Here is an 18,290-nt window from a genome sequence, read left to right on the forward strand (position 1 = left end):
ACAAGGGGAGAGAGCTGAAAAGTCCCCATTACTCTTCTCAGTGTCATAAACAGAAGAGAAAAAAGCATACTCATGTCTGTGGTAATAAAGAGGATGGAAGCACAAAAATTCCAGAAAAAGGGGGAGCAAAGCCCAGATACAATTTTCTTAAGAAAATAAAATGAACTAACTCTCAGAATATAATGTAGGTTGAAAAACACCAGCAGTTCATCAGTTCTCACCAGGATCCAGAAAAACTGCCCTGTCTACCCACAGCCCAAATATTTCAAAACACTTTCTATTAAATTCATGCAGAAGATTGCAAGACTCAGGAATCCAAGTCTCCAAGTGTCAAAGACAAGTTTAGTTCCCACTGTGGGCAGTTATAGCCCAACCAGGCACATAGAGAACATGAGAAAATCTTTTCCATAAGAGGGTCCATGAAATAGGAAGCTGTCACACAGGACAACTATGTTTAGTGCTCAATATGAGCCCCAGGATAAGCACCCAGCAGACCTGTTAGGTCCCAAGAGAAATCAGCTTTCCAACCTTACCATCACAAGGAAAACACAGCTACTTGAAATGCTTTGTGGTGACTTATAACATCTCCGTCCTTCTCTGAAAAACAGCCTGATGTGGACAAGGGCTGAGAGTTATGAAAATAGAATTACATGCAATCTATTAGATGTGAATCAATGGAAAAGCTAGAAAATAATACCAAGACCAGAGAAGCATATGAGGAATGCAAGAAATGAGGGATGGATCAGTTTCTTCAGCCCCTTTCCTCCATCAAATTACTGAGGAATGTAGTGGCATTTACTCCAGTGCCAAAGGGTTGGAAGTTGTGCACCTTGAAGATGCCCAATGTGAGCCCATCAGAGTCTCTTTCAATGGCCAGTGTCACACAAGAAGTAGTCTTTCAGGGAGAGAGGCCAAGTGACATCTTGGATCAAGGCAGTGACTATTGCCTGGCCATCATCCCCTTTGCAGACCAGCAGAAACAGCAAAGAGAAAAAGGGAGGAAGAAAGGGGAGAAAAAAATGGAAACCTCAAGTGGTGAAGACTCCATCTTTCTGGTTTACAGATACTCAGACAAGAGCCACCACAGGTTTTAGGAGCCACTGGAGAGCAGCAGCACATCACAGTTACTTGGAAAAGTCAACAGTCAGCTTCAGGTTGTCTATATAGCTGACTTTGGTCTGTACACATTCCAGGTGAAATACACCTAAGTCAAGAAAAGAAAATGACTTATAAAAATCTTCAAATACAATATTCCATGGGAAATGAACTTTGCACACCCAAGTCATGCAATAGAGTAGGTGGTGTATCTGTATTTTAAAGAAGCACCACTCAGGGCAGGCCTGATATTTAGAGACTAATTTTAAGCAATGCATTTCCCTCACATATGCATCCTCTCATCATTTTCCCCAACAAGGGCCAGGCAGTGAATATTCCCCACATCAAGCACATCCAGAAAATAACATCCATACATATGAGCTTGTACAAATTGCACACATGGATACCTCATGCACACTGGCCATAAACATGCATCTCCACATGCTATCTAAGACTGATTACAGAAATAGGCTCTCTGTGAGCCAACAGCAGCAACACTGTTTTTGATGCACATACCTCTCTCATTGCACAAGATCCCCATTTGTCTTTTCTGAGAAGGAATAAAGTCACTTCAACAACTTGCCTGGCCTCTCTGACAGTATTTAGAGACATAATTGATGTCTTTGGCATGTGTTGTTTGGAAATGTCTCTCTTCCACAGGATTGGTAACCATAATTATTCATTCACTCTTAAACAGATTTGTTAACTGCCTTGGATTTGTCATTAATATTTTTGCAGGGGTGGGAATATTTTCTCTGCCAAGGCCATTTGGGTATTTATAACATCACCCATAAACCATATAAAATTACCAAATTAAAAATTTACATGCTATGGATTGCCTTGGCAGGGCCAGAAGAAATGATTTCACGGACCCTATATGGCTCACAAGCAGGATGTTCCCCATCCCTGATTTAGAGCAAAATGTTAACTAAAGTTCTGACTTCTTTCAACTTGTTTATTGGCCAAGACAGAGCTGATCTCCAATAAAGGTCCCTGGAACCAGTTGAAGTTATAAGACATTTCTTTCAATTCCCTTGTAACTTTACAGTGTGCATTTTTATAGCCACTGATGCCACTTCAAAATGTCTATTGATGGGCTAGCATTGTGGCACACTGAGTTTGGCTGCCTCCTGCAGTGCAAATGTCCCATATGAGCACCAGTTAAAGTGTCAGATGCTCCACTTCCAATTTACTTACATAGCTCAGAAACTCAGCAGATGATGACTTGGGTCCCTGCCACCTACCTACATGGGAGTCTTTTTGTTTTTTCCTTTGGACAGGCAGAGTTAGACAATGAGAGAGACAGAGAGACAAAGATAAAGGTTTTCCTTTTCTTTGGTTCACCCCCCAAATGGCCACTACAGCCAACATGCTGCGGCCAGTGTGCTGCGCTGTTCCGAAGCCAGGAGCCAGGTGCTTTCTCCTGGTCTCCCATGTGGGTGCAGGTCCCAAGCACTTGAGCCATCCTCCACTGCCTTCCCAGGCCACAGCAGAGAGCTGGACTGGAAGAGGAGCAACCAGGACAGAATCCGGCACCCCAACCAGGACTAGAACCTGGGTGTTGGCACCCCAGGCAGAGGATTAACCAAGTGAGCCATGGCACTGGCCGACAATACTATTCTATCAGAACACCTGAATCACTCAAAGTTATGTATGTGAAAACCTCATCGTACTGAAACTCAGTCAGCAATAGTTTTCAAGACCACATCTTCTGATGTATTATGTAGACATCTCTGTGGGGAGAGAGTACACTTTTTTCTTTCCCCTCTTCTTTCTTACCCTTCTTCACAATAACAACATCTATAGATGCTTCCACACACCACAGCCATTATAAAATTGTAGAAATAATATCCTCCCATGTCAAAAATGTCATAGGCTTAAACACAAAATGCAGAATAAGACAAGTAATGGGCCCTCTTAATTAAAACAGTATGGACTGTAAGATAACCAGTTTAGTGGATCATTGGGTGACTGTAAAGAACTGGGCAGAGAAAAAGTGTTAATTTTCTGTATTTATGGTTTTTTTTTTTTTTTGACAGGCAGAGTGGACAGTGAGAGAGAGACAGAGAGAAAGGTCTTCCTTTTTGCTGTCGGTTCACCCTCCAATGGCCGCCGTGGTAGGTGCGCTGCGGCCGGCGCACCATGCTGATCCGATGGCAGGAGCCAGGTGCTTCTCCTGGTCTCCCATGGGGTGCAGGGCCCAAGCACTTGGGCCATCCTCCACTGCACTCCCTGGCCACAGCAGAGAGCTGGCCTGGAAGAGGTGCAACCAGGACAGGATCGGTGCCCCGACTGGGACTAGAACCCGGTGTGCCGGTGCCGCAAGGCAGAGGATTAGCCTAGTGAGCCGCAGCGCCGGCCTGTATTTATGTTTTTATAGTTCTACACTTTATGCAAATTCAGATTAAACTAGCTCCAGTTATTGACCCACACAATAGATTTGCATTAACTTTAGTTCTCTTCTCACTCTGCAAAGGGAGCAGTGGCAGATAATAACAGCTGACATCCTTGCTAATAGAAGAATGAAGGGCTGAAGACAGAAATTGAAAAGCAGTCAAATGAATCATCAGCTATCTTCCCATGGCCTCACATTCAATTGAAAAAAAGTCTGTTAACTAAACACTGAAGAGGGATCAATCCACAGAGCTACTGCCCGAACTTCACAATGTTTGCTCTGAGAAAAACAGAACATGCAGGGCCACAGATGCCAGGTGTGTCCTCAGGGACCCCACCAGCTGATGAGGTGCTGGGGTGGGGGGGGCCCAGAGCAGATCCTGGTCTGATCCTCCTTCCTCACCCTTCTGCAGCCTAGGGTTCCCTGCTGAGGGCCACAATGCCTTGCCCTGCCCCTGCCAGAACCACCCAGGGATACAGGGAGAGGCTCTGCCAGAAGATATTTTGTGACCCACCTAAAGTGGAAAACGGGATTATTTAAATATAGAAAATGGAAGTTTCACTGCCTCCCCTCGTTGTCCTCTTGCCTGCCCTGCTTGTGCAGTTTATCTGAACGGTGCTCTGTCTCTTGTAACCACTAAATAAAACACATCAAGAAAAGTTTGGGCAAGGTAGCCCACCATATTGCTTGTGCCCTGGGAGCCTGGGAAGCAGTAGTGTAAGACAAGGTAGTCCAGGTCTCAGCCCTGCTCTCGCCATGGAAACCTGCCAGGATTACTGAGAAGCAAGGGAGTGGCCAGCAGCCAGCTGCCCTCCCACCCAGCCCTCTCCCATACATGCATTCCCTCACTTCCTGTTTTCCATACTTGCCGTGGAAAGTCCCAGAGGCACGTCCCCTTTCTTTAGGACACACGAGGAGCAAAGCGGAGTGTGGGACAGAAAAGGGCCCCACACATGGCACCCACAGGTGGCAGATGAAGAGGTACAGTAGCAGTGGGTGGCAGGATCTAGGTGTATGCTGGCAAACTCCCAGATATTGCACATGTGGAGCAAGAGAGGCAGTGAAAACGGGAGGAGGAGCAGCGTGCCCTCTCCAGGCTGACTCTGATCAGTGAATGCCCTTTCTGTTCCCAGTTCTAAGCCTCAAGGGTAGGCCATTGCAATTGCAAATTCTCCCACATTCACATGCAAAGGCTTTCAGAACAAGGAATACCTCAGGGCACCTACCATCTCTGGGAAATGGAGTCCAGGCCAGCGTATCTCTAGAGAGACCAGTTGGCCCTCCCCAGTTTCAGTCTGGGGCTACTGGAGACAGGCTGAAAATCAGAGGGTATTTGCTTTTGTTTTTATCCCTCCTTCCCTTCCTCCCCACCCCAAATCTTAAGGATCAGTTAGTTGGTGTTCTTCCTTTCCTGAACAAAAATCTAAGAGTGACATCCACTACTGCTAACTGAAACCCAAACTCTGACTATTTCATGGACTCTGTCTTCTTCCAGAAAAGTCGTACTTGCTGTCTCTGGAAACTTCACTCAAATAATAAATGATTATGAATACAATATAACTTTTAGCAGAGCTGTGGAAAGCATAGTTTATCATCTAGATTTGAGAATAAAATTTTGTGTTTTATTGATATTATAATTCTTTTCAAATCATTTTACACCATCTTTTAATTCACCAGGTACAGAAACAAACAAGGGAACTGGATTCAGAACTAGCATTGCTGAGTATCTTCTAGGAGCAAGGTTAGGGGATGAAAGGCCTAACATCTTTTCATTTATACATTATATTAATTCTGGAGATAGTATTATCAGGAGATTACAAAGAGGAAACTGAGGTGCAAACAGTTCAAAATTTCTGCATGGTGATATTATTAAAAGGTCTAGGTTAGGCTGGTGCCCTGGCTCAATAGGCTAATCCTGTGCCTGTGGCACCAGCACCCCGGGTTCTAGTCCTGGTCAGAGTGCTGGATTCTGTCCCAGTTGCTCCTCTTCCAGTTCAGCTCTCTGCTGTGGCCCGGGAGTGTGGTGGATGATGGCCCAGGTCTTTGGGCCCTGCACCCACATGGGAGACCAGGAGGAAGCACCTGGCTCCTGGCTTTGGATCAGCGCGATGCACTGGCCGCAGCAGCCATTGAGGGGTGAACCAATAGAAAAGGAAGACCTTTCTCTCTGTCTCTCTCACTTCCACTCTGCCTGTCAAAAAACAAACAAAAAAAACTTAAAAAAAAAAAGGCCTAGGTTAAAGGCCAACTAAAATCTAATACTGGTTTAAGAACTCTTTTTTTTTTTGTCTTTTGGCTCAGGTTGTAAAACTTCAGATTTCTCATCTGGAAATAAAAATGTGAGAGAGAGGAAGAATACCTACAACAATAATCTATACTGTAAGGACCACAAAGGATTATAATTTGTCTAATAAAGGAAGGAGATTCAAAATTGCTATTAGTCCATGGTCCTTTTTTCTTAGGTTTTGAAGGACTTGTGAAAATTGTGAAAATTTACCAGAGTCTAACCTGCTGAAAAACAAGGAAGTTTCAAGAAAGGTCAGTTAGAAAGTTTCAAGAAAGGTCAGTTTCTGGGAAACTGCAACTTAGCAGATAACAGGGAATACCAGTTTGGAAAACCCCCTTGTGCAATGGTTAAGATAAGTAAAACTGATGTGTACTGAGATAAGTAAAACTGCTGTATACTAAGATAAGTGAAATTACTGTAAACAAAAACCCCATTCCCCTTTGTATTCACTTGCTTAAGATAATTTTGTGGTTTTTGCCTTTAAATACTGCCTGTAACCCACGTCCAGTACCTCACTCTCTCAGGAGGGAGGGGTCCATTTTGCGCAAAATGTAAATAAACTGCCTCTTGTGTTTGCATTGCTGGTGTCCAGAGTCTGAATTTCCGGGTCCCCAGGGTGCTACCCAGGACCCCTCCAGCTTTGGGTCCTTCAGTTTAATATCAAGATAGCATACAAATATTATGCATTCTTAGGCAAATGCATTTTTTTAATCTTTTATTTTTAACTATGGATGTAAATAAATAACTGGATGACATGGAGTTCTATGTTTATGATTACTTCTGTCAATTTTAGTTCATGGGATTAGGGTTGCTGCTGGATTAGGAATGCTTAAATTTTTTTATCCATTGACTTTACACTAGTATTTACTGTGTCAGGCAATATCTTTCCTTAAATTCCTCTTCCTTGCCAAATTGAAAATTTCATGAGGGCAAGAAACATATTTGCACTGATATTATAACTCAGCATCTTAAATTCAAAAACCCACAGAATTGTATAATTCAAAGCCAAATTTGGAATATGTCACTAATTCACAGTTCATGTGTCCACCAACCTCAGGTACTGTTGGACCTCTCAGTTGTAGAGATGCCCACTTGCTCGAGAGGACGCCCAAAAACCCAGACTCCAGACCAGTTGATGCAAAAAGCATGAGGTATTTATTGTACGTTTGCGCAAACGGGCCCCCACCTAAGGCGGTGAGGAGCCCTGAGCGGCAGTTTCACACAGGTTATATAGTCAACAAATTAGCATATGGGATTGGCCGGTTCGGAGGGACAATTAGCATACCAGAGAGTGCTGAGGGAACCAGCTGAGGAGAATGCTGAGGAGAGTGCTGAGGGAACCAGCTGAGGAGAATGCTGAGGAGAGTACTGAGACTCTCCGAAGGGGAGTGGCAGCTCTGCTCTGGGCATGCCTAGAGGTTCTCTAAAGGGGATAGACTTTTCCTTCCCAGAGAACGTGCCCGCTGGACCCTGGGGAACATCTAACCTCTTAAGAAGCCCCTGATATCTGCCCAGGCCTAGTTTCTTGTCCCTCTCCCCCATAAGGGTCCTTCAGTACAAAAAGCAGAAAATTAAGAAAAGCTTCCCCAAATAGCCAAAACACACATAACTGTTAGGAAACTGGTGCAGTTTTAGCCAGGTGGCCACTTGGCCCAGCTACCTGAGCCAGGTTCTACCCCCATCCTAATGGGATTCACTGCTCCTGCTTCCCTGCCTGCCCTCAGCAAAGTTTTAAAAGGGCCTGTTCCTGAACACATGCTCTCAAGAGCTCCTCTCCTCCTCTCGTCTCTCTTCTCCCTCCTCTCTGTCTCTCTCTCTTATAGTCTCCTTCTCTCTTTTTCCTTCACCACCCCTTCACTCTGGTCTGTAAGGTGTTTCCCTGTAAACCCTTTCCCTTACTCCAGTGTCCGGTGTGTTTTGCGACAGCTAACTTTAATATATAACAATAAGGGACAAGTGGAGTCCTGCCACTGGCTCAGCACAATGGCTCTTAAATAAACTCACTCTGTCTTGGCTACTCTGGTGAGAGTGGATGGCAAAGAGAAGAAGAAAGCAATAGGTGTGAACAGTGAATAAGTGTAAAAGGCTCCAAACAGTGCTGCAGAGCTCTGTGGCCCCTAGCTGAATGTAATATGCAAGCAAGCATTGTATTTTAATTTCTGGGAGACCGCCATTCTCTCAGTTGTCATGGAACCATAAGAACTGAACAACACAGAGCATTCAAGGCCAACATCCACAATTCATTTAGTGATAATGGAGCACAGTAGCTTGGCTTCATGGGTGCAACTAAGTCTCACTCAGTTGCTATATCTTTCTTTTTGGAGCCACTGAAACTGAAGAGCACATGGGGTCAGAATGGGTAGAGGAGCATGGTGTGTGAGGGTCTCATGATGGAGGGAGCTGAGCAAACAGAGGGGTGGGGCATCTAGCATTATGGACATGAAGAGCAGAGGAGGGAGGGAGACAGGGATGGCTTGTCTGCATTAAGTCTGATAGTCTCCTGGGTATAACTGATACAACATGAATGATGTGAATATAATGCTTACCCTAAAGGCACTTACAGTCCTGGTGGACAGATTATTAGGACATAGATAAGCACAAAACAATGAGAAAAAAGCTGTAGGTACACAATGACTCAGTATTAGCTTACTAGTTCACTACTACTGTTCTATCAGGCTAAGTGCAGTGGGCCACACTTGAGTTCCCATACTCTGAACATATAAGTGCAATCAACACATGATGCAGCCTCATAGGCAACAATGTCTCCTGTATCCCTAAAGTGCTCTAGACCTCACATAGAACAAACCATATTCAAATGGGCCTTAAAAAGTTCATAGGGGAAATTGAATTAAAAGATAATTTTGTTTCATTAAAAAAAATCAGTACCTAGGTTTTTTTCCACTGATAGACATTTTAATGGACTTTTTAAAGACTCTTCATGCACCCCAGTCTCTACTATGGACAACAAATTGATGGCCAGAGTCCTTTTGCTTGCATACTGTCCTTTCTCACTTGATTTCACTCACATAGAGAAGCTGTAGAAAATCATGGGAGTATTCATTAGGAGGTCACATCTGTAGCTATCAACAGTCACTGGGTTCCATACTCCCCTTACTTCTCAAAACTAAGTTCTGCTAAGTCAAGGAAAAAAATGTAGCTCTTTGTCTTCTCTTCTTGAAAACTTCACTCCTAAAAAATTTAAATGAAGTCCTCTATAGAAATTTCAATCTGGAGAGAAAACAATTAGCAACTTTTGTGATCTAGATAGCTGATTGTTTTCAGCATTTTTGAGCAGGAATTATTAATGAGCTTTTAATCTGAAGGGCTTAAATCACCAAAGTGCTCTAAAATTTATTGAGGCACCACAGAATTCATAAAGGAAACCTATCAATGCTTTCCTAGCAGCTCCCATCTTGACACCCATGTCCCAATAAAAGCAGCTAAGACTGGGACTGGTGCCCTGGCACAGTGGGTTAAAGCCCCAGCCTGCAGTGCCTACATCCCATTTAGGTACCAGTTCAAGTCCTTGCTGCTCCTCTACTGATCCAGCCCTCTGCTATGGCCTGGGAAAGCAGTAGAAGATGGCCCAAGTCCTTGGACCCCTGCACCAGCAAGGGAGACCTAGAAGAAGCTCCTGGCTCCTGCTTTGGATTAATTCAGCTCTGTCCATTGCAGTCATTTGGGAGTGAACCAGTGAATGGAAGACCTCTCTCTCTCTGTCTCTACTTCTCTCTGTAACTCTTTCAAATAAATAAAATAAGTCTTTTAAAAAAAGCAACTAAGAGGATTTCTAAGATCACAAGCACACATTAGTGGAGCCATATTACAAGTCCTGTTTATAAATTGGCTTTTAAATGGTAAAGGTTGAGGTACTTTAATCTCCAACCACAAGCCTGCACAATATATGCTGTGTGTCAGAAAAGAGGGGAACGCATTAAGCCACTTCCAGACCAGGTTTATTTAGAATAAAGCCTAGGAGGGGCTCACTACCAGGTGAATGCATTTAAGACAGTTGCCAATGAATACACAGCAGAGGGGAAACCCCTCCCTTAATGACTAGTGTTTTATATAGCACAAAACAACTGGGAGGGGCTTGGAGGTCTGAGCTAAAGCTGGGCTAGTGAGACAAAGGGAGAATTTGGGCTAGATTTAAAGTTCCTTTGATATAACAGTGTGAACTGTGAGGGGTTGGGCTGAGGCTAGACTCTGAGGCTAAGATGTTGAAATAGGGGGAGAGAATTTAGGAGGAGTAAGAGAGATCTTAGGCTGATAGTAGGCATCTTTTTATAGCATTGTGTCCAAGAATCAAGGCAGGACAGGGCTGATCAAGGTAGGGTGGGGCTGCATTGGCAAGGCAGAGAAATAAGGGCCTGCTTGTTAGGTGAGAGGTCAACATGGATCTAAAGATTTTTGTCCTAGCTTCATCACTGTATGATGAAGTCAGAATAAAGCAGACTTTGATTAAAGCAATTTCTGGTACAAATTCTTTTTTTTTTATTTTTGACAGGCAGAGTGGACAGTGAGAGAGACAGAGAGAAAGGTCTTCCTTTGCCGTTGGTTCACCCTCCAATGGCCGCCGCGGTAGGCGCACTGCGGCCGGCGCACCGTGCTGATCCGATGGCAGGAGCCAGGTGCTTCTCCTGGTCTCCCATGGGGTGCAGGGCCCAAGCACTTGGGCCATCCTCCACTGCACTCCCTGGCCACAGCAGAGAGCTGGCCTGGAAGAGGGGCAACCGGGACAGGATCGGTGCCCCGACTGGGACTAGAACCCGGTGTGCTGGTGCCGCAAGGCGGAGGATTAGCCTAGTGAGCCACGGTGCCGACGCAAATTCTTTTTAAATTTTTTTTATTTGTTTTATTTGAGAGGTAGAGTTACAGTGAGAGGGAGAGACAGAAAAATGTCTTCCTTCCGTTGGTTCACCCACCCACCAAATGGCTGCAAAGACCAGAGCTGTGCCCATCTGAAGCCAGGGGCCAGGCACTTTTTCCTGGTCACCCTGGTGGGTGCAGGCACCCAAGGACTTGCACCATCTTCTACTACTTTCCCAGGCCATAGCAGAGAGATGGACTGGAAGTGGAGCAACTGGGACTAGAATCGGTGCCCATATGGGATGCTAGCAACTGCAGGTGGAGGATTAACCTATTGTGTCATGGCACAGGCCCCTGGTAGAAATTCTATAATAAAAATATAGCCAATTACAATCTGTGACAATTCATATAGATTTCACTCTAGCTAAAGGGATTCATGTTTGGTGCCTTTAACTGGGAACCTGAGGAAATGTCTGACAAGGGTGAATTCCATAGAAGTGGCCAGAGACTCTAGTAGAGACAACAGTGCAAACCACCAGTGACAAAATCCAGCCCTAATGACAGTACTCAAACCCCCATGAGGGGCCGCACATTTAGCATCTTGCAAGTTCACATGGTGTACTTACATTTTTCAAGAACTCGCAGTCAAGCCTCAAGCTATGTTCATGCCTATGTTTGTTTTAAGGAAATATCATTTGCTGGAACATTTGCAGGAAAGACGAGCAGAAACATAGCTGTATTGGGCCCTTCATTTACAATGTCCAACATCACTACTACCACCAACTCAGATTTAAGAAGAGGTCAACTGCTAATCTTGGGTGTGCATATTGAGGAAGGGGCAAAGGAATGTGCTATCTGCTATTTCTTTGCTCTGTTTCTAACCTGCAAATCTCTCCTCCCCTTCTCTAGTAGTCTCAGGCAAGAAGTTAGCCTGCTTCACTCACTCCCTAGTTTGTCTGGGAAATATGATGTCCTGCTCTTATGCTGTAAAACCCTCACTCAGTCATTCATGCTGGTGACTGCATTGGCTAGCACCCACTGTTGCACATACTGTTGGCACTATGACCCACAACCTGCATACATTAACCAGACTCACAACATCACCTACTTAGGTTTTTGCACTCAGGCTCCCCTAAGTTCAGAGGAGCATAAGGCTAAGGACATGGGGTCAGGAGACCAGCCCACCTTTCCAGGGTGCCCTTGCCATATCACCCCTGATAATGTTGTTGCTATGACAATTCTCCAACCATGAGGCCAGTGCTTCAGACCACTAGGTTACAGCACACAACACACCTTCATGCCCTCTGTGCCTGGCCTACCCGGTTGGCAAATGTGCAATGAGGCCACCTTCTAAGGTTTATGCTGTATCCTTTGAGCAATGGGTTCTAGTGGGGTGGGGCATTTTCTACTCAAATAGTTTCTAGAGCTTCAAGATGGTGCCTGCCCACCTCTGGTCTTAGGGGACTTGTCATTTTCCAGGAGCATGTACTCAGGAGGTTGGAAGCTGGGCACTTCTGAGCTGTGAAAGGGATTTACTTGTTTGTTTATTTATGTATTTGCTTTTTGAGGCAGACACTAAGGTTGATCATGATCAAAGTCCTCTGTCTCAGTTTTCTCACCTTGAAGTACACCCACAAGGTGACTATTGATTCAGGAATCTTCTATTTAGATGACACCTCAATATTCTCTTTATTTAACATGCCATTAGCACATGCCCTTCGGTGTGGGCCTGTAGGAGATCTGGTGGCAGGAGAGGTTTACACTAAGAAGAAAATAAAGGAGGAAACCTCAGGATAAAGCAATTCTGGCCTCAAATCTGGGGAGCTCCCAAAGTCCCTCACATCAGCCAAAGCCAGAGAAGCTTCTCTTTCTTGTTTATGCCTCTTGGCAAAGACTGAGGACCAGCAGAGAAGCTAGGAGATCTCAGCCTTGTCCAGGTTAGTGATGGGTTTGACAGACTTCCAGTCAGTCAGGATCCATGTGGAGGCTGTCAATGGGGCTGGGGGTCTGTGGACCCCTCAAAACATAGGTAAAATGTCCTTCACAAGCAAGCTGTCAGCTGTGGCTGGAAAGCCTGTCTCCAGACCTACTCGTATCTCCCCACTATAGCTTCCTGTGCTGCATGTGTGACCTTGCAGCCTTAAATCACACCTTCAGGACAGGTGCAATCTTTCAGCTAGAGTTGATAGGGTAAGGGGTTGAACACCTTGAAAGAGTAGGAATGGTTCCAGGAGATCCTGGCTATCTTGTGTGACCCTTTTGATTTTATTTATTTATTTATTTATTTTCAAGATTTATTTTATTTATTTGAAAGAAAGAGTTACAAAGAGAGATAGAGACAGAGAGAGAGGTCTTTCATCTGCTGGTCCACTCCCCAGATGGCCACAATGGACAGAGCTGCACCGATCCAAAGCCAGGATGCAGGAGCTTCTTCTAGGTCTCCCATGTGGGTGCAGGGGCCCAAGGACTTGGGCCATCTTCTACTGCTATCCCAGGCCATAGCATAGAGCTAGATTTGAAGAGGAGAATCTGGGACTCAAACTGGAGCGCATATGGGATGCTGGCACTTCGGGCCAAGGCTTAAACCCGCTATGCCAGCAGAAAAGGAAGCTCAGCCCCTGAGTGGGAGAAAGGTCAGCTCCAGGAGACCCCCGATATCTCCATGAACCACTAGCCAATCAGTATACAGTATGTGAAACCCCCATCCAATGGGCACCCCCACTGAATGACCCAATGGAAAAAAAAAGCAGCAATGACTTAAAAACGCTGAGCACTTTCTAACAGCCAGTGTCTTGCTCAGGCAGTCCTCCTGGTCTCCTCTAGGATCAGCTTTCCTGTCCCCTGCCAATCAAATAAAAGTTCCTTTTCTCTGTCAAGTAAAAGTTTTTGCCTCTTTGTAAATTGTTTCCTGGCTTTTTATTTCTAAACTAAGCTGAGGAAAAGAACCCACAAACTTGCTCCTGAAAACTTCCTCCCCTCCACAACTGGTAACACATGTTCTGGCCTTCAGTTACCAAGCCTCTGCCTACCATCTGCCTATTTTCACTTCAGACAATGGTGTATTTTCTGGGCTCTGTTACCTTTGAGATCTGACCTTAACCCAATGGTTCCTACCTGACATGGGCATGGCACCCACAAATGATGTAGGTGCTAGACATGGCACTTAGCATTTCAAATGTGTTGTCCTACTTCATTCTTGCTTAAGCAGTAGGTTGCATTATTGTCATCATTTTAGAGGTGAGGGAGAACCGAGAGTGCCCAAGAAGCTGTTGCTAAGAAGTGGCCAAGCCAGCATTCAAACCTGGAAATATTCCTTAATGATGATGCTTAGTTTTGGTTGGATTTGTCATAGTCTAGCTAACTGTGCATACTCTATATACTCTGTACACTGGATAAGGTTAAGAATTTTACAAGTCCTTGTACATGACCTAACTTGATGGGTCTAGAGAAGAGTTTGATGTCCCAAGGGACTTTACATCCACTTGAATGAAAAATCTGTGAATACTAGTACTTCCCATTTCAGTCAACTTTCAGGAGAGTGATGTATAGAGTTATTTAGCATCCTGTCTTCAAAGGGATGTTGTGGGGCCAGCACTGTGGTGTAGAAGGTAAAGCTGCCATATGCAGTGCTGGGGTCCCATATGGGCACCAATTTGGGTCCCAGTTGCTCCACTTCTGATCCAGCTCTCTGATGTGGCCTGGAAGAGCAGTGGCGAATAGCCCAAGTCCTTGATCCCTTGCACCCACGTAGGAGATCTGGAAGAATCTCCTGGCTCCTGGCTTTGGATCAGCCCAACTCTGGCCATTGCAGCCACTCGGGGAGTAAATCAGCAGATGGAAGACTCTCTCTCTCTCTCTCTCTCTCTCTCTCTCTCTCTCTCTCTTTCTCTCTCTCTGACTCTGACTCTCTGTAACTCTGGCTTTCAAATAAATAAATCTTTAAAAAGAAAATGGATGTTGAACACTTTTGCTTGTCCTACATATTCCATAGTAAAACACAAGGCAGCCTTTGTCTTTCCAGCAGAGGGATTTTGGCTTTATTTTTGGAGTGACTGTGAAGCAATGGATAAAAGCAAGTTCTGTGCTTGTGCAGGTTCCAGGAGGTATTTAATATAATTTTAAGCCTTAGCACCACTGAATCCCTATGAGCTCTCACTAGAATTAAAGGTATTTTGGAGGGCTGGTGCTGTGGCGCAGCAGGTTAAAGCCCTAGGCTTAAGCACCAGCATCCCATATGAGCACAAGTTCTAGTACTGGCTGCTCCTCTTCCAATCCAGGTCTCTGATGTGGCCTGGGATAGCAATGGAGGATAGCCCAAGTCCTTGGACCCCTGCACTCACACAAGAGACTTGGAAGAAGTTCCTGGCTCCTGGTTTCAAATCGGTACAGTTCTGGCCATTGTGGCCACCTGGGAAGTGAACCAGCAGAAGACTCTCTCTGTCTCTACCTCTCTATATAACTCTGTCTTTCAAATAAATAAATCTTTTAAAGGGGTACTTTGAGGACTCACATTAGTACAGAGCACACAGTCAACATGCAAGTGAGTGAGTGTGTCTAGTTCAGTGAGGCAGGAGAGAGCTAGGGAGAGAAATGACACTTGACATCATCCACTCCATGCAGGTGGCAGTGGGTTATTTGGCTTTGAGCATTCTGTGGACTTAATTGGGTGTCATTCCCTCTACCTGAGATGGAAGCTGCCAGGTGCCCACTTGAAGCAACTCAGAGACAAGTCTTTTGGTTTGTTTCAATGAGGCCATTTCTGTAATGAGCAGTGAAGTTTTGTGTTTGAAGACTAAAGTAGTGAGAAATTTAGGTGCAGGGCTTAAAAAGGGGAATGACACAAAATTTCTGCCTTACCTTTATAGAAATATAGAAAAAAATTTAGAAAATTTAAGTTATTTGTAAGTAAAACTTAGGCCATGATTTTTATGTTTAGTTAGGCCTCTGAGGATAAGACATCCTACAAATTTCAAAGAAAAATGTCAAGAGAAAATATTTTTTTCACAGGTTCATGAAGGTTTTTGAGACTTTCAGCAATGTTCCCACTACTGCATTTGCTTTTTCTCTTTCTTTCCCTATTTAAAAAGTCCTGAAGTCCCTCAGAGCCTCTGGGGAGAGTGAGTCCGAAGGCAGCAAATGGAAAAGGGCTGTGGTCACCTGTACTCTCCAGGCCTTGTTCAGCCCCCAACATGTCACCTCCTAGTACAGGGGGTTCAGAAATTGCCTGAGTGTCCAGAGCAAACTCCCCTGTGCTGGGCATTTTTTTCACTTTGGGAGAATGGAAGAGGTGGAACACAGATGTCCAGATTGAGACAGAAAACCTAGGGGCGAATGGTTGGTAATAGAGCTGAGTGGAGAGCCTTGGCATGTTTCCCAGAGGTTTAATGTGGATAATTGCCACCTAAGAAGTGTTCAGACTTTCAACTTTCTCTCATTTGAGCTGCAGAGCTCCATCTACAGGTGAAGGTCAGTGGTGTTTTGAAAATGATTTGGGGGACTCAGAGCTGTAATAATGCATCAGGCACATAATCAGGGTCTTGAACTTCCAGTGATGAGTACAGTGGTCTAGAAGAGGGAGGTCAGAGACACTGGATATGGACATGCTGAGTGGACATTACTCCAGACTGGTTATAACAGAGTCACAGTGGATACAGTAGGAGAGGAGTAACAGGGCTTTTTATTTTTTTTAATCTTTACTTTCCTCCCCTATGTTTTAGATGCATCTCTGTGTTAAATTCTACCATCTTTACAAATTGTAGCAGATCCTTTGCTTTGTATTTACTTTCAAGGGCAAGGAAAGTGCTAGGTTCCCACTTTCTCCCAGTGGTGTTCCAGATTCCTGCTCTATATATTCAGTAGAAAGTTGAAGACTATGGCATTCATGCATCCATGGTTACAATAGCATCATTCCTTCCCCAGAGGCATCACTTTTTTTAAAGAAATCTCACATTTATTAAAGAGATTTATTTATTTATTTGAAATGCAGAGTTATAGAGAGGCAAAGGCAGAGAGACACAGGGAGGTCTTCCATCAGTGGTTCACTCTCCAAATGGCTGCAATGGCCAGAGATGAGCTTTTCTGATGCCAGGAGCTAGGAACTTCCAGGTCTTCCACATGAGTGCAGGGGTACAAGGCATTGGGCTGTCTTCTACTGCTTTCCCAGGCCATGGCAGATAGCTGCACTAGAAGTAGAGTAGCCAGAACTCAAACTGGCATCCAGACAGGTTGCCAGGACTGTGGGTGGCAGCTTTATCCACTCTGTCACAGCACTGACTCCTGCATCATCACTTTTTAGTGACCAGTTTTGAGAACATATGTGTCAAGCCACAGACTTATTCTTAGGTACTTGTCACATCATAGCTTCAACAAAGGTAAGGTAGAAAAAGGGGAAAGGAAGACAGCTGTGCTTCCCGGGACCAGGAAGAGCTTTCTCAGTGCATCCTGTCTTTCTGTGATTCTTCTGAAATATCTGCCTTAGGAGCTGGAGTTTGGATTTGGGGATTCTACTGGGAAGAGACATCAAGGTTGGTCTCAGAGGTCTCAGGAAAGAACTATGTGCATTGTTTCTATCTGCTCTCAGCTTTTAGGAATCAAAACATTTCCTTCTCTTTCATGCTCCCTCCCTTTCCCTTCTATCTCTTTTATGATATGCTTCTTATTAAGTACTATTTCAGCAAATCCCCAAGATGATCCCCAGTGATCTTTATCAATATTCACACCTTTGCACACTCACTGAATCTAAGATAGCCCTGTAGAAACAGTAGTATGTCATGGAAGTGATGGCATATGACTTCTGAGGCACTTATAAAGATCACTCCCATCTGCCTTGGATTAGTTCCTCTGGAGGAAATCCCCATGTTCTAAGGATACTAAGGAAAACCTGTGGAATGGTACATGTTGTAGAAAATGGGCTGTAACCAAAATCTAGTGACAACTTGTCAACCATGTGAATGACTTATAAGTGAGTCCATTAGCCTTAATCAAGCATTCAGATGATGACAGTCACAGTGGATGTCCGACTTCAGCCTCAGGAGAGAGCCTGCACACAGTTACTCAATCCTCTCTCACATTCCCAACTCACAGGAATGTGAATAACAACCAATGATCTAATGATTTTTTTAAAGCCACAGTTTGGAAATTTTCTTTTTTTTTAATATTTATTTATTTATTTGATGTCAGAGTTACACAGAGAGGAGAGGCAGAGAGAGAGAGAGAGGTCCTCCATCTGATGGTTCACTCCCCAATCAGCCACAATGGCCAGAGCTGCACTGATCTGAAGTCAGGAGCCAGGAGCTGCTTCCTGGTCTCCCATGCAGGTGCAAGGGCCCAAGAGCCTGGGCCATCCTCCACTGCTTTCCCAGGCCACAGGAGAGAGCTGGATCAGAAGTGGAGCAGCCAGGTCTTGAACCGGTGCCCATATGGGATGTGGGCATCCCAGGCCAGGGCATTAACCCACTGCGCCACAGCGCCGGCCCCTTGGGAAATTTCTTGATAGAAGCATTAGATAACACAAATTAGTATTTTTTTGTTGTTGTTGGAAAGGAAAACCTCTTGGCTTGCATATTTTCCTTTAAGAGAAACTGTACTCAAATATATTTCACCTCATACAGTAGTATTCCTAGAAGCATGGAGAAGCAGCAGAGAGGCATGTACACTATGATTCTGAATGCTTAATGTTTACTTTGAGGGATAATGGGGGATATC

The sequence above is a fragment of the Lepus europaeus genome, unplaced genomic scaffold (assembly GCF_033115175.1).
Source record: "Lepus europaeus isolate LE1 unplaced genomic scaffold, mLepTim1.pri SCAFFOLD_66, whole genome shotgun sequence".
NCBI lineage: Eukaryota > Metazoa > Chordata > Mammalia > Lagomorpha > Leporidae > Lepus > Lepus europaeus.